The 23,131-nt window shown below is 45.4% G+C and overlaps 2 long non-coding RNA genes across 2 annotated transcripts in view; both read right to left on the reverse strand.

Annotated features, from left to right (window-relative positions):
• Positions 1 to 1,090: 1,090 nt before the first annotated feature.
• On the reverse strand, positions 1,091 to 17,824 carry LOC144296831 (uncharacterized). The gene is made up of 3 exons (XR_013363783.1): positions 16,609 to 17,824; positions 10,176 to 10,236; positions 1,091 to 3,002 (listed from the first exon to the last, which is right to left on the reverse strand). It is a non-coding gene; the product is annotated as an uncharacterized LOC144296831 (long non-coding RNA).
• Positions 17,825 to 21,525: 3,701 nt separating this feature from the next.
• Positions 21,526 to 23,131, reverse strand: part of LOC144296867 (uncharacterized) — an 86,774-nt gene continuing 85,168 nt past the window's right edge. Inside the window, exon 3 of the long non-coding RNA XR_013363807.1 lies at positions 21,526 to 22,262. This is a non-coding gene — a long non-coding RNA (uncharacterized LOC144296867). The remainder of the gene's footprint in view (positions 22,263 to 23,131) is intronic.

Raw genomic sequence — 23,131 nt, forward strand, 5'->3', positions numbered from 1 at the left:
TTTTACTAGGACTTTTTGAAGCAGAAGTTACCTTTCGTCTAAGACGGCCCAGACATTGGGCTATCCGGGCTAACATGTTCTTACTGTATTAATTGTCACATTATGGAGTGTCTACCCTGAGAGATCCCACACCTCCACCTCTAGGATTCAAAGATCCCCATCACCCATAAAATCCATAGCCAGCACCTGCTTTATGACCCACTGGGCCACTGAATCCAAACACAGAATTGTTAAACAGGTAGGTACTGGCCTCATCTAATGAACCCTATTGAGCAATCGATGCCTCCGGCCTGAGAAAGATGTTCCATGTTTCTTTTCTCTGCAGTGGCAGCAACAGTACAAGCCTGGGTGATGGCCTTCACACAAAGCCTTAAAAGTGAGAGAAGCCAACTGCTTTAAATACCACCACCACCACCACCACCACCCCCTCCCCACCAGTTGGCAAGGGGGAAGTTAGGATCCTTCCCTCCCATGTTGATGTCTCCAAAGAGATGTTTCCCTCTACTGAAGTTCTGATTCTGAGGCCATTTATTTGTGAGTCAGAGATCCCATGAGTTGATAAAATGTTTAATGCCTCTATAAAAACCTACATGGTAATTTCTTTTTGTACCCAAGCAGTTCCATTTAGATTTATACTCTGCATAGACTGCTCATTAAAGAATAGAATCACAACACACAGAACCTTCTCTTTGCCTGTTCACATTGGAACCCACCTCCTCCTCGAAGCCACCTATTTCTCCTGTGTATACTCTGTTTCTACCTTCTCCTTATTTGGGAATATGTGATTTTTTTTTCTTTCGCCACACCATCTGGCCATCACCTCACCAATAGCCTGTGAATCTTCTCTGAAATAGTTGTTTCCAACGGAACAGGGGGTCAGTGACTTTTTCTATAAAGGGCCAAATAGGGGGTACCTGGGTGGCTTAGTTGGTTAGCCTGCCTTTGACTCAAGTCATGATCTCAGGGTCCTGGGATCAAGCCCCACATCTGGCTCCTCGCTCAGTGGGAGTCTGCTTCTCCCTCTCCCTATCCCTCTGTCAGCTTGTATGCTCTTCTCTCTGAAATAAATAATCTTTAAAAAAAGGGTCAAATTGCAAATATTTTAGGCCTTATGGGCTTGATGATCTCCACTGTAACTACTCAACCCTGCAGGTATATCATGGAAGCAGTGAACAGGCAGTATGTAAACAAATGAATGTAGCTTTTTCCCAATAAACCTTTATTTACAAAAGCAGGCAGTGGGCCAGATCTGGCTCATGGGCTGGAGTCTGTGGATCCCTGCTACAGAACAACAAAAACAAAATTAGTCATCCACCCAATCTACCCAAGAAAGCATTAAAAACTGCCATGCTTTTTAAAATGATTTTTTAATGTAATGCCATGCGCACAAGAATTTCTGTATTTAGGTCTAAAGCTGCTTTGAAACACAGCCAGCGTTGTACTGCAACCTTCTCTATGTTCACCATACTTTGTCGATTGAAAGCAATAATTAGGGCCCTCGTATTCATGCATTCATTTCATAAAAACCACACACTGGCCACCAAGGTTACACCCGTTGGTGCATTCATCAATGCTTCTTATTTCACTTTTCTTCTCATTACATACGGTATAATTTTGTTTACCACATTAGACATGGTAACAAGGTTTTTCTCTACTAGGGACACACAATCACAAGCAAAGGAGAATATTGACTGTACTAACTTTGGCCCAGGACATCTGTATGAAAACTTTAGAACAGAAATACAATTTCTCTGGTTATTTCCTCCACTCTCCTGAGTTCAACTGGGCACAAATTACTTGTCATTGTGGTGGCACCAATAAGACTTCATTAACATCACCATTCTGATCTTGGTAAACAAGTTTATTTACACTCGAGGACTCCTGAAGAATGAAGTCACACAGAAAAGTTCATGGTAGGTGGTCCTGCCTTTTTCATTAAGGTGGGCTTTGATAAATTCCCCAGCACCTCAGCTAGACAAGCTGCTATTCAGTGCCCCACGATTCAGGCAAGGGGGGCTGTGTGCCTGTTGACAGGGGATGGGTGACAACCCTTGTAATCGAGGCTGGTCACATTTTTTTATTTAATGATATGTGTTGTGGCTGTTTCCTGTGGGTCTTCCTCACCCCCAGTTCCTTTGCACTCCCCGTGCCTAGAACAAGGATGGTAGGACCTAGCCGTTCAATTGGATTACTGACTTATAAATTAGAAATCAAGTAGTTCTCGAAGATGGCAAATCCTGAGAAGGTGTGGCTCCAGGTGCTCATCGGAGATTGTGAGCACGAACATGTTCAGTCCTTATACTGAGAACACAATGTGGGGCTCTGGCCGTGTTTCCTTCTTTGAAAGCAGAAGGCACATAATGGGGAAGCACCATCTGAATGTTCAGGCTCCTAATGTAGGCCTGGGTGGTGTGAGCCCTCACACAGGGAAAAGCAGAAGGCAATCCCAGCTCCCGATGCTGTATATGCTCAGAAAATACACGATGATGGATGCAAATGTGAATACAGATCACCGTGATGGCTTCGCCTGTGCCCACAGGAAACTGGCTGGGTAGGAGCCCAGCCCCCCACTCTGGGGCCGCCTGGTTCAGCGCTGGGCCCTTCCGCTGAGAAGGCCAAGCCTGGTCCTGTTCACATGCTCCCTGGCTGGTGGTTGGCCTCCTACCACTCTGCTGGATCAAGAGGAACACCTATCTGTGACAGCTCGGAGCCAGATGCCAGAGTGGTCTTTCCCTGGAGACAACGGGGTGAAGGCAGGCTCCAGGCAGGGGCAGGGAATCAGAATAAGAAGGAGACCTACTACCATGGAGTATCAATCATGCTGTGGGCATGGAGATGAGTGCCATATGTCATCTGGTCACATGTTACTGAGATTACCTGAGACTCTGGCAGTGGTATTATCCAAACCCCAAACAGGATGGTTTCCTCCCTCCATCCTTTTCCTGGGAGGTTGGCTTGAAACAGGAGAGCTAGAGACCTGTATTATACACTAACTCTGGAGCCTGTAATAAGAACAGTCAATGAGAAACATTTAAGAACGGATCCTGCACCATTCTCTGTACTCACAGGAAGACTTCTTTCTGGTAACAAAATGGACCAGTGTTGCAGGCACAGCTTCTCCATCTGCTTCAGAGATGAGACCTACAGCTCACAGGCTGAGTGTGTGGCCAAAGGTTCACCGCCTCATAGACTGGTCACAGCTTGCCCATTCCTCACCACGAGCAGCCAGCCAGTGAGTCCATGGAATGAGACTGAGCATCCCAAGGACTAGATTCAGCAGCAAATGGGAGTGTGTGGCTGGTAGAGAGATAAGGTTTCAAGCCCCAAAGAGCTTTTAGCCCAAAAGGGGAGACAACATGAACCAGTAGGTAATCCCTTCCTCTAGCAATAATTTAATGGATACCCCCAACTCTGCTCTACCTGCCTCATATACTTTAACTCACTTAATTCTTTCAACAGTGCTACGGGGCTGGTACTGTTATCATCCCCATGCTCAAGATGAGGAAACAGTTTAAAGAAATTCAATCCAAAAAAAAAAAAAAAAAGAAAAGAAAAGAAAAGAAAAGAAAAAAAATTCAATCAAACAAGTCACATGACTTGTTAAGTGGCAGGGATGGGATTCTGAGCCCCGTGCTTCCAGATGGAGAAGGAGAATGAAGGCCGACCAGCACCAAGACAGCCAGAACTCACCGGCAAGAGGATTTCCCTCATTTCCAAGAATAGCTACATTTACAGAGGGTTTACATTTGATATGTCTAGTCCTCATAAGATAGAAATATGCCCCACTTTGCAGATGAGGAAACAGTGCAAGAGGAATGGTACAACTCAGAAAAACTCCCGTATCTAGTAGCTTGACAAAGTTGAGATTCAAACTTGGGTCTGTCTGAAATCTCTCCACCACTCTCCTAGTGGCTGACATGGAGAACAAAGGGATATTGTGAGCCCTTCCAGGGTTCCATGATGTCTGGTTCCTGGGAGGGTTCTAGAGTCATGAGCATTTATTCCCACTTACGGATCAGACAAGATTTCTCAAGGGTTGAGGTCTCAATATGGTGGCAGTTCAGAGGATAAGAGGTAGTTAATAGCTGTTTTCATGGCATTAGGTGCCAAATGGGAGGTTGAAACACCATTAAAATGCTCAGTCCAAGCTTCCAGCACCAGGGTCCTTTCTATATTCTTGGAAACTGAGATTTTTAAGGCCTAGATGTAAACATTAGCCTGGCTCATGTCAAGTGTCCTAGTCACCCTACCATAAGCAAGACTAGCTTTGAACCATATGGAATGTTGAAGCTTAGTGAAACAGATTATTTGTTTTTTAATCCATAAAGTTGCAGAGATCAGGTACTTAAGGCATCTACTGGGAAGATCATAAGCTGAAAGGCTGCTATCATAGATACTGGGTGTAAGTCATCACCCACTTGCTAATTGAGTCACCTTTCAGGTTAGTGTGGATTTTTGCATGTCCAGGTACCCAGCCCTTCTAGACAGAGGGCTGGCTACCCAAAGTAACCTTGGCTGGAGGTACTAAAAGGCATCCTTGGAGTAAGTGGTATTTTGGAGGCTCTGAGGGTTCAAGCTGGCAAAACTAAAATTGTTGGAAACCTCAAGGGTCAATAGTCAGACATACACTGGAACCAAGAAGAGGCACAAAGCAAAGGTAGGCAATGTCTAGAAGGACCAACATAATTGTCACACTCTCTTATAAGATTAGATTCAGCTGTGTTTAGCAGAGCATCTCAACACACAGGGATTACAAAAGGTATAGAATTTGCAGGAAGTGCAAGCAGAGTGGTTTGCATCTTTCTCATATAATTGTTCCAATGTGGGTTAGTATGGCCTGTCTATTCCACGATGGTCTTAAGGACTATGTTAGGGTCAGTACTGGCTGCAGTGACAAGCAAGTCCCCAGATGTGAACATCTTAACACAATAAAAAAAAAGCCATTTCCCTGGCGATTTAACCATGCAATGTCAGTGTTCCTCATCAGCAGGCATCTTTCCTCCCCAGGGGTCTGGCCTCTTGTTGGCTCTACTCATTATAGGTTAAATAAATCTCTTTAAGGAATGCAGCCAGAGAATCGTGGACAAGGATTCCCTCCATCGTGTGGTTCTGCCATCTGTCTGCAGATGGCCAGATGATGGAGAAAGAGCACAGAGGAGGGAGCATGGAGCCTATTGGGCCACATGCAGAATTCCATTCAAATTTCATTGGCTGGAAACTAATATTTTTTAAATATGTATTTATTTATTTTTGAGAGAGGAAGGTGGGGAGGGAGGGATAATCTCAAGTAGACTCTCTACAAGTGTGGAGTCCAACATAGGACTTGATCTCACAACCCTGACATCAGGACCGGAGCCAAAACCAAGAGTCGGATGCTTAATCAACTGAGCCACCCAGGTGCCCCTGGCTGGAAATTATTCTAAGCTACAAGGGAGGTTGAGGAATCTAGTCTAGCTGTATGCTCAGGAAGAAGAGCAAATCACTCTGGTAAGCAGTCTTTGCTAGAGGCACCTCAGGATCTCTGTGTCTCTCATGAATAAATAAATAAAATCTTAAAAAAAAAAAAAAGTGGCAGGCAACAATGCCACATTCTAGCTAGCAACTTGAAGAGCCAGTGAGCTAAATCCTTAGTAGAAGTCATCCCTCCCTAAGTAATTAATCTCTTGGGTCAGTTAGGACTCTTCATCTATCAGACAAAGAAAGGAATGAAGTAAAACAAAGAAAGAAGGGCAAGTGTCAGGTGTGCACCTTAATTTCCTCATCTGTAAAACAGAGACGATGAGAACACTAACTTCCTAAGATTCTGAGAAACAAGGAGCTGATGTATGTAAAATGCATAAAGACTCATACTCAGTGTTCAATAATAGAGAGCTATGGGAAAAGGTGGGGGGAGAGGAGGGAGAAGGAGAAGAGGAGAAAGGAAGGTGTCCCTGCACAGCAGAAGGTTCTCCAAAGCCTAAATTTTCCCAGAGTTTCTGCTTGTTTCCATTGGTTAGAACTTAGTCGCATGAGCACAGAGCTACAGGAAGGCTGGCAAATATATATATATATATTTTAAAGATTTTATTTTTTTAATTTATTCATGATAGACTTAGAGAGAGAGGCAGAGACACAGGCAGAGGGAGAAGCAGGCTCCATGCCAGGAGCCTGACATGGGACTCGATCCTGGGACTCCAGGACCGCGCCCTGGGCCAAAGGCAGGCACCAAACCGCTAAGCCACCCAGGGATCCCCCAAATGTTGTTTTTATTCCAGAGACTCATAGACACCTGGCTAAAAATCAGGAACTCTATTACCATGGAAAGGAAAGGAGAATGGACATTGGGGGACAGCTAATAGTTTCAGCCACTTTCACCAAGAGCCCAGACCAACGTTCATTCTTCACTGCCACCAAGTTTCCAAGGAGCGAACCGAACCCCCTGATTCCCATGACAGAATAGGGACCTGAGACAAAGTCGGTAGGACTGTGGAGCAAGGGATACTAGGTGCCCAATCAGGAGCAGCCCTGAGGCTGCTGATGCTGGGGCTACTCCTTAGGCTACATCTCTCTCCATGCCAATGAGCACCATCTGTTGGGGAGTGAGCACAAACCAGGCCACCTCCAGCGCTGAGCAAGGGCCCTGTCTTCATCCCTGCTCAACCACGCCCTCTTGTTTCCTTGATCCTCCAGTGTCCAAAGACCTTCCAGGTTCCTTTATTCCTGCCTGGGACCACCCCCCCCCCCGGCCCCCAGGCCCCATCTGGGCTTGCCTTACCCTCTGTACCTAGTGTTACAGGTTGAACTGTGTCTCCACCCATCTCCCAAATGTGTATGTTGAAGTCCTAAGCCCAGTTACCTGGGAATGTGACCTTAATTGGAAATAGGATCTTTCAGATGTAATTAATTAAGAGGAGGTCATACTGAAGCAGGGTCCCACCTTGGACTCTACTAGGTGGGACCGGACTTTTTTTTTTTTTAAGATTTTATTTATTCATTTATGAGAGACAGAGAGAGGGAGGCAGAGACACAGGCAGAGGGAGAAGCAGGCTCCTTGCAGGGAGCCTGATGTGGGACTCCATCCTGGGTCTCCAGGATTATGCCCTGGGCTGGAGGTGGCGCTAAACCACTGAGCCACCCGGGCTGCCCTGGGGACCTGACAATATAACTTGTGCCTTTAGGAAAAAGGGAAATTGGGGTGCCATGTGAGCATAAAGGCAGAGATCAGGATAATGTGTCTATAAGTCAAGGAGTGCCAAAGCTTGCTGGCCGCCATAAGTTGGGGGAAAGGCATGGCACAGATTCCCTTCATGGCTCTCAGAAGGAATTAAACCAGACAACACCTTGATCTTAGACCTCTAGTCTCCAAAACCATGCAACAACTGTCTGTTGTTTAAGAACCTCAGTCTGTAAGGGATGCCTGGGTGGCTCAGTGGTTGAGCATCAGCCTTTGGCTCAGGGTGTGATCCCAGGGTCCCCGGATTAAGTCCCACATCGGGCTCCCCACAGGGAGCCTGATTCTCCCTCTGCCTCCCTGTGTCTCTCATGAATAAATAAATAAAATCATTAAGAAAAAAAGAAAAAGGCCCCTAGTCTGGCAGCTCAAGCAAACAAATCTACCTGTTCCAGCACCAGCGTACTGTCAGGGCTAAGTCAAGCTTTGCTCCAAGCATCCAGACATGGCCTTCTCAGCTGGTCCCAGCCCTTGACTCTGCCTCCACCTCTGCTTTCCTTGTTCTAGGCTCATCCCACTCACCCCCTGAGACCCCCATCTCCTTCCCCCTGCTGCCCCAGCTCTCTCACCTTAAGACCCTGGTCACGGCTGCCAACACCCCTGACGTGGATCACACGTTCACTTTTAGACTCCTCCACTCACAAAACAGTTTACAGCTAGTGAATGAGCATTTTAGGGGAAGCCAGAAACTCTCGCCTCCCCCTTAGGCTTTCTTTGTGCCATAAAATGAAATGGAGTTGAGTACCTTCTGGATAATCTAATCAACGTTGAGAGTAACGCTGCATAATTAGACTATTTTTCTTTGGAGGGAGGGGTGATCTATTTGCCAATAACAGCACCCCTCCTCCCTCCTCTTTAAGGTATGTGAATATGGCTTTCTGCCTCTCTCCTGTCTGGTTAACTCAGAACTTCCAATGTATGTGGGCCCTCAATGGAAGAAGTCTCAATGCTTATTTACAAAATATTTTCTGGTAACTGAAATAAGAGAATCCCATGAGACAGAAACTTATGAAAACAAACAGAATGGCAAGATGTGCAACTAGTCTGACCATATCCAAAAAGGAAGTCTGTTGCTGGAAAGCTCTAGGCCACCCAAGCAGAGGGGCAGCCACCAGCTTCCCAGGACGGCCCCAATTTTCAAAAATTCACTTCCCTGAACACCTCAAGAGTTCTCATACCTACATGTTTTAGTCTGAGGTTCAGAAAACATAGTCATCATAGAAGCAGAGCTCCTGAAGGAAGCTCCCTGCTTCTAGAAGGGCACAGTAGAAGGCAGGGTATTTAGGGATACTGATGGAAATCCCAGTCACAACCCAATGGGGCAGCTGGCCTGCAGGGGGCAGCAGTGGCACCTGGGGGAAATGCAATCAAAAGTCTCCCACTGACTGGTTGGTAAATGCCATCTGGTTAAAATGAGCAGCAAAGGCAGCCTTGAAATGGAAGACAAGTCGCAAATGGATAACCCAAGAGAGGGCATGCAGCGCACAGTCATAGGGTTCCTAACCGCCCCACTCCCTATGCTGTGGGAGTGAGCATCCCAGGTGTTGAGCTGCCTCTCTTAGCATCAGCCTCCAGGGAGAAGAGAGGCAAAGGGCAACACAGAAGATCAGCCCCAGAGCTCTCAGCTGGCAGTGGAAGTATAGACAAGCCCCAAGCTTTCCTCCTGATCTAAGTGAGGGAGCAATGAGAGGCATTCTCCTTGAGCTAGTGCCTGCACCTCCCTGGTGTGTCCCAGTCTGGGCTCCCCATGCTCCCCGAGTTCTGTAGGTCCAGGGTTCATGGTAACATAATAGTCCTTGGTGACCGGCAGCCACGGCTGGTGTTCAGGCTTTGCTCCCATGAGAGGACAACAGAGAATCTGCCCCCCCTCCCCCACCCCTGGCCATGGGGGGAACCAGGACCCCAGCCTCATTTCAGAGGAAGGGGATGGCAAGAAGCAAAGGGCAAGGGGGATCCAGTCTGTGTCGCATCAAAGTTTTGTTTTGTTTTTTGTTTTTAATTTTCAGATGAATAATTCAGTGGCTATGCCAAGGTTGAAATATTTTTCTGTTTTCAGTAAGATGTGAGAAAAGGAAATGAATTTTAATGAAATGTTTTGGTTTACTTTATCAGAGGCTTCCAGTATAGTAGGATTCCCACGCCCTAAGCAGATGTCAGCTGTTTCATCCTCTTGCCTGCAAAAGGCAAAAGAGCCATGTGGCTGTCCTCTTTACCTGTTTACCTTGTCCTGCTCACCCTCTCACATTTCCCATTTCCTGGAGGGGAACGGCTACCTGTGTACACCGAGCTGGTGGAGCTTTGAAGCTCTGTGAAATTCAGAAAACTAAAACTCCAAGTGGTGATTACGATGTCTTTGCCACCATAGACCTTCAGGTCTCCCTAGGTGTGAGCAAAGCACCTGTCCAATATTCCTTGGGGCCCTGTGCATCCCAGCCCCATCAGGCAAAGCAGGCTTCGACAGATGGCCCAAATTCTCTGAACCGACCACTCCTAGGAAGGACCCAAGCATCATACAATTCTGAAAACAGGATTTGAGGGGAGGTGGAGAGATGTGGCAAACACTCTAAAGAGAAGGCATTGCTGTCAGGTGGAGGTGATGTCACAGACATCTGAGGATATGCCAGAGCATGAGCTAATTGATAGCTGCAGGCACAGGACATGTTTTTAGCAGAAGTTTCTGAACTAAGTCAGCAAGTAACAGACCACACAGACTCCCATAAATGGGATTACTGATGGGATCCTTCTTAATTCAAGAAAACGCCTGACTAAAATGAATTGACGTCTATAGATCAATCAAAGGAATGACTGGTTGGGCCCTGAGCACTGTGATAGTTTGGGGGATGGAGAAGCAAAGGTAACCAGCTCCTGCCTGCAAGGGCTTAGGAGAATATGCTTGTCAGGGCAGTAACTATGCATGACAAACCAAAGAAAACCCAAACAAAGTCTGTAATCAAGGGCTCCTTACCTGGATTCCCAGCTGCCACCATCCCTGGGGTGTCATCTTGTCTAGAGACGCAAGCAGGTATCTAAAGAGAGAAAAAGAGTAGCATCGAAAGAACACAGCTATCAAAGATTCCCTTTGACACAAGGACCTCACAATAAATCTGGTTTCATATATTCTCCATTTAAGTTTTTCCAATCATCCTGTAATCATATATCATATTGCACTGGTAAGAAAAGGGGGAACATCTTAGTCCTGGTCTTACTGGCAATTTGGAAGAGACAGTGGCCTTCCCAGCTTCCCAGGAGCAACTTTGCTCTGTTCTCCTGATTCATGTGGAGGGGGAGTTTAGCAGGGAGAAAAACCTGTGAGGTAGAAACTTCTAGGGGAAGCCAATTAGGAGGCAGCCCTTTCTCATTTTCTTTCCCTGGGTCTGACTCCCCAACAGTAGGAAAGTCCAAAGGTGGACAGTGATGGAAGGGATGCCAGAAACACAGAAGAAACAATGACTATGTCCACAAGCTTTGCAGATATATTGGAATATAAAATGAAGAAGGTAGGGGGAACCTCATATAGACCTGGCTCAAGGAATGGATTTGGTCTGGAAAAAGATTCAGCAGAGCAAACAAAGAGCTCCAGTGTGTAGATAGACAGCTGCAGTTAAGGGGTGAATGAATCAATAAAAAACCAGCAGAAAAAAAAAAAAAAACCACAGCAGAAATTTAATATAAGCCTGAAAAAGATACCAACTCCTTTATTCTGCCATTAGACAAGCCGATTCTACCATTTAGATGAGAAAAGCAAATAAGCTAGACTATGCAGAAAAACTGTGAAAAGGGAGTGTGCAATGAGAAGGGAACCCACCAGATCAAACATACTGTAACGCCTCAATAATTAAAATGGTGTGGGAATGGCCAAATAGCCAGACACACCAATGGAAGCACAGAAAACCCAGAAACAGACCCAGCGACATGCAGGAATTTGATTTCTGATATCAGTGGCATCTCACTACAGTGGAGGCAATGTTAACATTTTAATAAATGGTATTAGGACAAATGGATAAACATCCAAAAAAGATATAGCTGGGTCCATCCTTTGCATTGCACATAACCCCCAAGTGAATCAAAATTTAAATGTGAAAAATGAAAAGCCTAAGAAGAAAATGTTTTTAAAAATTTCTTTGAAACTTCGGTGTAGAAAAGGTCTGCCTATGATTTAAAGGACCAGAGCCATCACAAAATTATTATATAAGAATAAAAAGCTTCTAGAGAGGAAAAAATAGCACAGCAAAGAGATAAATAACAAATGGGGGGCGGAATGTCTGCAACTCATACCTCCATCCTAAATACAAGGCTCCTAGAAATTGAGACTATGAAAAACTGAGAATTCAATAGAAAATAGGAAAAGATTTAAAGAGTTTAATTTACTACGCATAACCAGGTACACACATGCACACACATACACACAAATGGCTCATACATTTATGAAAGATGTTTAACAAAACAATGCAATTTAAAACTATACTGATGTAGCATTTTTCACTGAGCAGTTTGGAGAAACCCAGAAGTTTGAGAACATATTCTGCTGGGGAGGCTGTGAGTAAACCGAACTGGTGGAAATGCAAAATGGTTCAACTCTTGGCAGGGGGAGGCAATCTTGTATTCAACAGCCTATCAAAATGACAAATGCACTACCTCTGCCCAGCAATCCCAGCTCTGGGAACTTCCCCACAGTTGCACATTACATACGTATGCAAGGACAAGATTCATCACTCTAACAGTATTTATATGCAGAAAAAAAGGATCCGCATCTCAGGTCCACCAATAGCAAAGTGGTTAAATGGATTATATTTAAAAATGGCACCACTTGGCTGGCTCAGTTGGTGGAACATGCAACTCTCTTGATCTCAAGGCTGTAGATTCGAGTCCCGTGTTGGGTGTAGAGATGGCTTAAAAATAAAATCTTTTAAAAACAATGAGGGGTGGGCAGCCCGGGTAGCCCAGCGGTTTAGTGCCGCCTTCAGCCCAGGCGTGATCCTGGAGATCCAGGATCGAGTCCCAAGTCGGGCTCCCTGCATGGAGCCTGCTTCTCCCTCTGCCTGTGTCTCTGCCTCTCTCTCTCTCTCTCTCTCTGTGTGTCTCTCATGAATAAATTAATAAAATCTTTTTAAAAAATGAGGGGCTGTTTATATTCTAATATGGAAAATTATCCATAGTATAGTAAGCAGACAAAGCAAGTTCTGGAACAGTATGTATGCTACCTTTCCTGAAAGGGGAGCACAAGATTGCACATATTTGCATAACAACACTGGCAGACTACACGGGCAAGTGATCACAGGGACATGGAATGGAATAGTCAGAAACAGGAGGACCCAGATATTTGGTCTGGGTCTGGCCCCCTAAATGAGCTATCCCAACCTTCCCAGGAGAAGAATCAAGTAGATTTATTACATTTCAATGGGGAAAAAAACAGTTTTAGTCAACAGGAAGAAACTCAAAAATGACAAAGAGCTTGTTCTGAATCTCTACCAACCCCATAGCCTTAGTCTGATTTCCAGCCTCCACTCTGTCAAACCTCAACAAGAAATTCCAAGTTTGGGGTTAGTGCTTCCTGAGAAGATAAATTACAGCTGATTTCCAAGTTTAGTTCAGCTCTTTGCTTAGTATAAAAGTCCAAACATATTTCTACAAAACAAACAGTAAGATTGTACCATGACTGGGGAGGGTGTACATATATGTCTCTCACATGTCCAACTTCATGTTATAAATAAAGTAAGACAATCCTTTATGATGCTTTAAAAGGGCATGAGAGATGTATTTACTCATTCCATCATTCACCGTCTGCTGAATGTGCACCAGGTGGAAATGTCTGTGTCAGACCCGCAGGTCCCTTGCCACCAAGAGAAACCAAGTCGCTCTGGTAGGCAGCATGACCTTCATGGCATGTGGCATGCTCTGGCCCACTCTCCCTCATATTCTAGGTTGTGCCCACATAGGTCCCCCATGAATTCCTTGCCTGTACATCCCTCCACTATATGCTATCCTTAACTGTCATCTGCCAGAAATGCTCTGGTCCTCGCTGCTTGACGAACTGACCTCTCCTCATCCATCAGGGCTCAGCTCAAGAGCTGATCACACAAGGCAGATCAGTAGTTGCCAGGAGCTGGGAGAGTGGGGAACCTAGAGTGATTGCTCATGACCACGGGGTCTCTTTTAGGGTTGATGAAAATGTTCTGAAATTAGAGATGATGGCTCTATAACTCTGTGCAAATACTAAAACCACTGAATTGTACACTTTTTTTTTTAGATTTTATTTATTTATTCATGAGAGACACACAGAGACAGAGACACAGGCAGAGGGAGAAGCAGGGTCCATGCAGGGAGCCCAATGTGAGACTCGATCCCAGGACTCCAGGATCATGCCCTGGGCCAAAGGCAGGCGCTAAATCGCTGAGCCACCCAGGGATCCCCAGAATTGTACACTTTAAAGGGTGAATTTTGTGGTATGTGGACTACATTCAATTATATATCTTTTTAAAGATCCCTTCTTAGGGGAAATCTCTTTAGCCCAGACAACCCACTACTTCTGAGGACTTGTGATACCTGTTATGCCAGGGATCACAATTATAAAGAATAATTATGTCACTGGTTCTTAAGTACAGTGGTGTACTGAGGGCCAGGCGGTGAGAAGGGTACATTGTAGAGAATTTAAAAGCAATAATAAAGCCAACTAAAAGCTGATCTTTTCTTTACAATGCCATGTCCTGGCAGCGCTAAATAATGTCAGTGATAAAATACATCCCCGTCCTCTCCAAAAAAGGTTTTCTGGTCTATGTTCTGAAAAAATCGTAGGAATTACTGTCGAGTCTTTAGAGATATGTGTGTAAGCTTCAAATGAACACACTCTTATTCGTTTAATAAACATTCTATTCTACATGGAAGTTAATTCGGAGAATTCCCAATTACAGCCAGTCCCCCGCAGATGAACTCAGCTACAGGGGTTTCTTTTGCGATAAATTTGTCATTGTAACATAACAGTGAGACGTGGCTCAGCTGGTGTTTCTAGCTCTGTGCTACTACAAATACCTGCCTTTCAACTGTAGATTCAAAGCAAACACTGATAGCACACTGATTATAAAGACCAAAATGGCACTTGAGGTTCTTACTTCTGCCAATCCGTGTAACTACTTGAGTGTTCATTTGTTTTAAATTTTAAAATCGCAGAAACAGGGAGAACGCAAATTTTCATTGGTGAGCGCAATAGTTTGTACCTAAAATAGTTCACTGAATTCGATATTGAAATGTATTCTGCTCCAATTGTTGTTTGCTTTAAACTAAAGAACAAATCCAGAAAAGAAATTGTTACAACAGTGGTACCATGGGGCACTTGCCTAAATTGTACCTTTTACAGTTTGGTTTTATTAAAATTCATGTATTAGTTACTGAATAATTACTTACATAAAATAATATTGTAGGAGACGGTGACCAAAGGATCAAAGTTTAATCTTAAATAGATATAAAAATGAAGAATAATCAGATTAGGTTTTTCCCCTTTTAAGCACAATGTTTTATTTTTCTTCTCTTTTACTGGCAAGATTGTGCAAACAAATATTCAATATGAGGAAACTTTTTGAAATTATTTATTTAAATAATCTTTATACCAAACATGAGGTTCAAACTCACGACCCCAAGATCAAGAGCTGCATGCTCTTCTGACCAAGCCAGCCAGGCGCCTTGAAGAAAATTTCAACATGAGGGAAATATCTGCATTTCCTTTATGGCCATTTTTGTTATTCATTGCATTTTGTGATTACTGCTGAAAATAATTTAGTCATGCAGAGGAGGGGATTATTTTCTAATACACCCTTCTCTGTTTGATCAAATTAAATAGTAATATTCATGAAGGATATATTGATGAGTTACATATGTTCTTGAATATATTCCTAAATATTTTGAATGTATAAGGGTATGAATTTTTGAATAATATTCATATTCATTTAAAATATTCAGGAAAAAATACTCTTCAATGCAAGGTGCTGTAAATTGCTAAATTGGGTGAATTAAATCTTTGGTGACCTAGCCAAAATGGAGATGTAGGAAATGTGAATTAATTTTTCCGTGGTCAGAGCATCTGTAGGAGGAGATGGGATCTGAACCAGAATCTTCTAACCAGAGTGCCCACTCTTGTGACCATTATACTATATTACTTCTGCACACATACCACTGAAACTCAAGTCGCCCATGAAATGCCATCCCACTGTACCTCCACCAAAAATGCTGCCCAGGTGAAGGTGAATAGCCAAGTCTCCAGAGCTGTGGGTCTAACTCACGTCAGCCCAATCACCAAGGATTGGGGATCACAAACAGGCAATTATTCAAATGCCATGGATCCACTTCCAAGAGTGGTTCATTGGGTTCCTCTCCTGGGCTAGTTTCTGGGCCATATTACATCATTTCTGCCTCAAGGTCTTTGCACCCACTGTTCTTTTGTCTAGCTTTCCTTCCTGGCTCTTGGAATAATGAATTCCCATGTTACCTCCTCGAAGAAGCCCTCCCTATCATATTTAAAGATACCCCTCCTGATCAATCACTAACCATTGCCCTGTTTCATTTATTTTATAGCATATAGCATTGCTTGCACTCTCCATCTATCTATCTACATCTATAAAGATATTTTAAATCAAATCAGTGGCTGGCATACAGTAGGTTCCTAATAAGTATTTATTAAGTTATTGAAAGAATGGCCAAGTGAAAGGATTAGCAATGCTGTGCTAAAAAGGATTCTGAGGTCACATCCAGGCCCAGTGAGACAGAGGACTGTGAGAAATTAGCCACATCTGCCATGCACAGGATGTGGGGAGGAGTCACACACCTGTACATGTGGGGCCCAGACCACCGTATTATCCAAAGCAGAGAGCCAAGCTAGGGTTCTCCCCTCACCAGCACCCATCAACCAACACACACTGGCATAGGCTCTCTCTCTGGTGCTTGAGGAGAGAAAGTGGGTGCAACACAAGTCACAGCTGATCTCAGAGTCAAGAGGCTAAGACTCTGATCACGATTCTCACCTTCATGAGGAGGACTAGAGACTTGACTGGTGAGCAAACTTACTTGATTGGGTTCAAAGTTCATAAACCAAGCCTCTACCAGCTTCCACGGCCTGAGTCTGAAAGTAAGGAGTTTTTTAGAACAGAGGCAAGAGAATAAAACCAGCTCCAGCTGTATTGGATCCTCTCCTTCCCCTCCCAAGTCATTAACAAAGACTGACACTGTAGTCTTTATCAAAAAATCTTGTTCCCTGAGTGGTGATACAGAATAATTATCTCAGCATGCAATCAGCACAGCGATCTTCTTCAAAGCAATTTGTAAAATTTGTGGCAAGGATATGCATTTTTAAAATAGATTAAATTTTCAAGAGCTCGCCTCTTAAACCTGGTCAGAATGTATTTACAACTCACCTGGTGGGATGATGTAGCTCTCCAAGCTGGAATTCTTTCATTAGGCCTTGCTTAATTGAATCAGACAAAGTCATTTTGGGATTGTCCCAAAAGAAAACCTTTTATCTCAAGGCAAATGTGTCTTAACAAGGCCCTACAGGTAAATAAAGCCAGGTTTCCACAAACGCGAACTCTCTGCTCCTCCTTTCAAAAGCCTACCACCCAACTCCATTTGTTTTTCTTTTAAGTGAGGAAATTGCTTTCAGAGTTAACTGTTGCCAATGAAAGCAACAAACTGGTCTTCCCTCCACTTCCTAACTGTTAAGAAACACCTTGTCTCTTTTTTTTTTCCTTCCTTCCTTGCAATTAAGTTGTGCATAGGCTGGAGTGTGCCTGGCAAAGCAAGGGTTTGGTCAAGGTAAGACCAGGAACTGCAGATTCAGCCCCCAGTTGATTCCCACTGGGCTGACGATAGAATTTAGGCTCCGAACAAATCTTGACTGAATTATCCACAGGTCAAAGACCGTGACTCTGCATTCCCCCCAATCTGGTGTATGTAGTAGGAGCCCACCTAGTATGCCATGGGCTTCTTCACTCAGCAGCCAGGACACCTGTGTCCTCCAACATTCATGGTTGCACCTGGGGGGTTCTGCAGGCCTGGATGGAGGCAGGGCTGGCCCCCCCAGGCCGCCCTCTAGACTGGAGAAGTCGTGAAGGGTGACCGTTGTGATAACCATACACTCCAAACAGGCAGGCAGGAGCACACGCCACCTCTATGAGCAATCCCCAAATCTGAAGCCGGGCTTGAATGGCCTGTGGCCCGCCAGTCATCACCCATGCAGCAGCCCCCCAACCTCCCCTCTCCTTCCGCCGCCGCCTCAGCCTCAGCCTCCCTGCTCCCAGCCCAGAAGAATCTGAGATTGGTCTAGAAAAAGGGACTTGTCTTTCCTGGCACTTTTCGCGTGATGTTTCCTTGACTCAGCATTAAGTATGGTTCCGGCCCCCACCGGAGGCGGCGGCACGGCCTCTATCCCCTTCCATCATCAGCCACGCCGCGGGGCCCGGACCCGAGCCGCTGCGCAGAGATCAGATGTCCCTCGGGATGACTAATCGGGGATGCAGATTAGAAGCCTTGAGCCTGCCGGTAAATGAGCCCGTGCAAACCTAGAACCAGTCATCTGACGGGGCACGTGGGCGGGCGCGGCGGGCCCTCGCCCTCGCCCTCGGCCCTCGGCCCTCCCCGTCCCCCCTCCCCCCTCCCCGTCCCCCCTCCCCCCTCGGCCCTCGCCCCTCGCCCGGGCCTCCGCGCGCCCGGCCCCCAGGGAAGGGCAGCGGTCACGTAAGCGCCAGGGGGTTCGCGCCGTGCGGCGGGGAGGCAGCGACCCAGACACCTCCTCTTCCAGCTCGGGGGGATGGGGGCATAGGGGGATGGAGGGGGGCCTAGATGGGGCGAGCCCCGCCCCCCTGCCGCCCCTCCTCCGATTCCCTGGAAGGTCCGCGAGGCCGCCGACGTTTCCAGAACGCGGCCGCGGGCCGGCCGGAGTGGTAAACCCGAAAGAGACCTCCTGCGTCCTGGGTCCCTCCCCCGTCCCAAGCCGGCGGGGGCGGGGCGGGGCGGAGGCCGGGAGGCCGGAGAGACTTCTTCTATTATATAAACTTGTAATTGGCTCTGGCTCCTGCGGCTGGGGCGCTGCGCGATGTTTCCAACCAGACGGATTGTGAGGCCGGGCAGCTTCCATCCCCCGCTCCCCTCTCCTCCCACGTCCCCTCGCTGCTCAAGCCCCACCCTTCTGCCTCCCCAAGTCGACCAGAATTTCCCTTTTCTTTTCTGTTCCGTCCTCCCCCTGTATGGGCGCTGGCATCCAGAAAAGCATGATTATTTGCAAGTGGTATTTCATTATTAAACTAACATATACCCAGCCTGCAAATTAGCATGTAGGAGCCTCTCACTAACCCAGTGGAAAATGAGTGATCCTACACCAGCGACCAGGCCTCAGACTTTTTTTTTTTTTTTGCATCGGAAGGCCCTGGAGGGCTTGTTAAAACTCAGGGTGCTGAGCCCCACTCCGAAAGTCCTGCTCACTAGGTCTGGAGCAGGCGGAGGAATTTGCATTTCTACAAATTACCAAGAGATGCCTTTGCTTGTTGAACCACTAGACAGGGGCGGGGCTACAATTTTTATTTTTTCCCCCTCCATGAAGGAAGGTTTGCCAACCAAATTAATAGTGTGAACAAGATATCAGGAAGACTAACCTCCTCTCAAGGACTCTCTGGCATTTTAGAAGTGTGCATTTACAAATAACAAACATTTCATTGTAAATCATAACATCCATCCTTGTGCATGATGAAACAGCGTTTCACGAGCCCCACAAATTAGCAACTGAAGTTGCCTCGTTCCAAGAATTTGGAAATCAAGCGTTTTATAGCAGGAGATGACCTCAGAGACTAGCCAGGCCAAAACCTCACCTAACAGGTGAGAACTGAAGGTCAGCAAGGTTGGTGGATAGGTGTAGAGAACTGGGAAGGCCAGCATTCCGGTAAGGAGGTGTAACTATCTGGGTATATTCAGACCCCCAGCTCCACCACTGGTTAGCTGTGCAATCTCCATTTTCTTCTCTTCCCTAATCTGTAAAACAGGACCAAAGTCTATTTTGCTGCAGTATTGAGAAGATTCTATATCATGTTTAAAACCTGCATAATTGGGATCCCTGGGTGGCGCAGCGGTTTGGCGCCTGCCTTTGGCCCAGGGTGCGGTCCTGGAGACCCGGGATCGAATCCCACGTCGGGCTCCCGGTGCATGGAGCCTGCTTCTCCCTCTGCCTGTGTCTCTGCTTCTCTCTCTCTCTCTCACTGTGTGCCTATCATAAATAAATAAAAGTTTAAAAAAAAACCTGCATAATTCAGATCAGGCTTGCACCTGTGGCATATTATGCTGTTCTCATTTGTGGTCAAGGCCACTGTGCTATTTAGCAGGTGAGCTAGGACTCAAACTCAAGACTCCTGACTTCTAATCCGAAATAATTTTTTGCTGCCCTGGTGTGTAAGGGAATGTTTCTTTAAAAGAAAAAAAAAATGTGCCTGTGGTCCTTGACCTCAATCATTCCTCAGATGCTGAAACATTTTCTCTTAATTAGTATAAATAGTTGAAGCATGTTGGATTTTCTGGTTGTATATGAACCTGACGGAAATAACAGGCACGGCCCAGAACCAGGAAGATTCAAGATGCCACTCTAGAGCTTTTTTGAAATACATACCCTGAATTGGCTCACTCTGTTTCTCCTGCTTTTTAATTTTTTTTAATTTTTATTTATTTATGATAGTCACACACAGAGAGAGAGGCAGAGACACAGGCAGAGGGAGAAGCAGGCTCCATGCACCGGGAGCCCAACGTGGGACTCAATCCCGGATCTCCAGGATCGCGCCCTGCGCCAAAGGCAGGCGCTAAACCGCTGCGCCACCAAGGGATCCCTCTCCTGCTTTTTAAAACTGATGTTTTCAACTGCCAGGGAGCAGGGGCAAGCATTAGCTAAGTGACTCCTACCATTGCCCTACCCTAGAAATATCCCTAGGACTAAAGAATCTTTGAGACTTCAGGCTGGCACTTAATATTGCCCACTCTGAAACCCTGAACGGGTGAGATTTGTGTCTAAATCACTTTCTCTCTATTAGTAGGAAACAGGCCTGCTAGTCACACCTTTGCACCTGCTTCTACCAAGCCCTCTGAGAGACCCCCTGCAGCTCAGAGTCACAGATCAGAAAGAGTTGGGGGAGGGAAGAAAAACAGTCAAATAATCAGGGTGACTAATTGGATATATAGAACCCAACATGGCACAGAGCACCATCCGTGAGTACATGAGTATGTGGCATTCACATCCCCTCAAGAAATGAGATGCTAAATTGCTAATAGCTTCCCTGGGGTTCAGTTCCCTGCTGCGATGCCTTCTAGATTTTGTAGGAGTTTAGGCCCGTTAAAATATCACAGCGTATGCTCACATGTGAGGCATCCACTCATGTCTTTGACATTGACGCTGAAATTCTGTAAGGAAGAAAAACCTTTTTCCCCATGTAATCCGACTGAAATTTGGCATCAACAGGTGCTTCCAAATGAGATCACTGTCACCCATAAGCACCACTGGGACCTCTGAGGCTTCCAAAGTTGTTATAGCAATACACACAACAAGTTTTGAGCTGGCGATTTTAATTCTTAGAATTCGTGTTTTTTCCACATTGTCTCCTTTCCTCTGCTCTCTGAACTCTCATTTGGCCTTCAATTCAATTTCATCATTGCTCTTATTTTCAGTTCCTTTCTCTCCCCCACCCCCATCTTAGATTTATTGGCTTTGAGGATGGTGAGTTTCCACTTTGGTTCCCATAGTTGGTTGGATTATGAAATCAACATGTCATTTTAAAATCCAGTCGGGCATACCGAGGATTGTGTACCTAATGTGTGTCTTCGGGTAGGTGGTGTCTGTAACTAGATCGGGATCTCTTTTAAATCTATAAGCTGGCCTGAAGATTTATTCTGAGTTTTTTCAAGTTATTGTCCTAGAGCAGTCATTTATTTTCTCTTTTCATCTTGATATTTTCCTCTTCAGTCAGTAACGTTTGTAGCCTGTCCTTAGGCTCTTCGATGGAAAGATTTTGATTTATCTAACCTTTTACAAATTCAAGAGCATGGTTCATATTTCTCAATATGTGCAAGTGAAGTTTTGGTTGTTTTTGTGACAATTATTGATATATGTGATGTATCCAGACCTGTCATTTACAGATGCATCAAGAGAGACAGATGATATAAAGGTGAAATCATCACTCACTTGGCTCCCTTTCAAATTTGCAGCATGGTTATTCCCCTTGGGTTAGTCACTTAGATGTTAAAAAAAAATTTTTTTTAAATTTATTTTTATTTTTTAAAAAGATTTTATTTATTTGTTTGACAGAGAGCACAAGCAGGGGAGTGGCAGGCAGAGGAAGAAGGAGAAGCAGGCCCCCCGCTGAGCAAGGAGCCCAATGCAGGGCTCCATCCCAGGACCTTGGGATCATGACCTGAGCCAAAAGCAGATGCTTAACCGACTGAGCCACCCAGGCTCACCTTTTTTTCTTTTTTAAATGTAGCAAGCTTACTGAGAACCCATGGTCAGGCCCTGTGCTCCTTCAGGGAATCTGGTAATGGTGGCAAAATATCAACAGATTTGATCCATAACAGTGCCACGGTGGGAAGCAATGCCAGGGGCTCTGAAGCCTGAGGAAGGGCATCTGACCTGCATCTGGGAAGCCAGGATGGCTTCTCTTCTGAGTAGGTGGCATCTCTTCTGAGTGTTACAGGAAAAAAGAGGCTGAGGGACAGAAAAGTGAGTCAATTAAGATGGTGCTTGAGTGCTCACTTTGGCAGCACATATACTAAGATGGTGCTTGAAAGCATCTTTTATATAGATTATAGTCTTGTTTGTCCACAAATAACAAAGACTTAAAAAATAGTATTTGAAACAGGTAGAAATTCATCTCTCATACATAAACAAAGGCCAGAGGTGATATGGAGGCTCCAGAATGTCCTCAACCCAAGGTCCTTCTATCTTGTTGCTGCCGTGCATGATCTCTTGGTCCAGGATGGCTGCTGGAGCTCCAGCCATGACATCTTCATTCCAGGCAGCAGCAGAGAATCAAATTGTTCCACAGAGCTGCAAGAGAGACCAGGGAATAAGGGCTTTAATTCTATGGCAATATGCTCAAGTGAAGTCAGGGTTGTTAGGAAGGAAGAAGGGGAGGCATTGGGAAGCAACCAGCTGTCTCTGCCAGAGTGGTTGGTAATTGTGGGTGGAGAGAAGGCTGAGTGAGCGAAGGAGGGAAAGAACACTTATCTTGTTTCAGGGAATAGATAAAGATAAGTAGGTCAATTTGGCTTAGGGTTTGGTTTGCCAAGAGATAAGGCTGGAGAAATAAACAAATGGTAGGTTGTGGGAGGTCTTCTAAGCTATGCCCTGCTAAGAAGCTAGAGTGTTACCCTGAGGGCCATGGGAGCTGTTGAAGGAATTCATCCTTGAGGTAGAGGAGGAGATGCACTGCAAGGGCATCATTAAGAGGTGACAGCCTTTGGGGCACCTTTATAGCTCAGTGGTTGAGCATCTGCCTTCGGCTCAGGTCATGATCCTGGGGTCCTGGGATCGAATCCCACATTGGGCTCCCTGCAACCTGCTCCTCCCTCTGCCTGTGTCTCTGCCTCTCTGTGTCTCTCATGAATAAATAAATAAAATCTTAAAAAAAAAAAAAAAGGTGACAGCCTTCCAAGAGAAACTATGACAGCCTGAACTAGGCAGTGGCATTAGGGATGGGAGACGCAAGCAGATTTAAGATATTAGAAAGGTAGAACAGGTCAGTTGTGGGTGAGAAGGGAGAAAGGAGATGTGGCCAAAGGTGGCAGACACCCACCAATCTGGGCAGATACAACACCATTCAGTGATGTCACAGGGAATGCTGGAGAAGTTGGATGGAAAAGGTGAGCATGGTTTGGATGCTCTGTCCCAAATGTTTTATCTTCATATTCCATTCC

Source organism: Canis aureus, chromosome 2 (genome assembly GCF_053574225.1).
Source record: "Canis aureus isolate CA01 chromosome 2, VMU_Caureus_v.1.0, whole genome shotgun sequence".
Taxonomy (NCBI): Eukaryota; Metazoa; Chordata; class Mammalia; order Carnivora; family Canidae; genus Canis; species Canis aureus.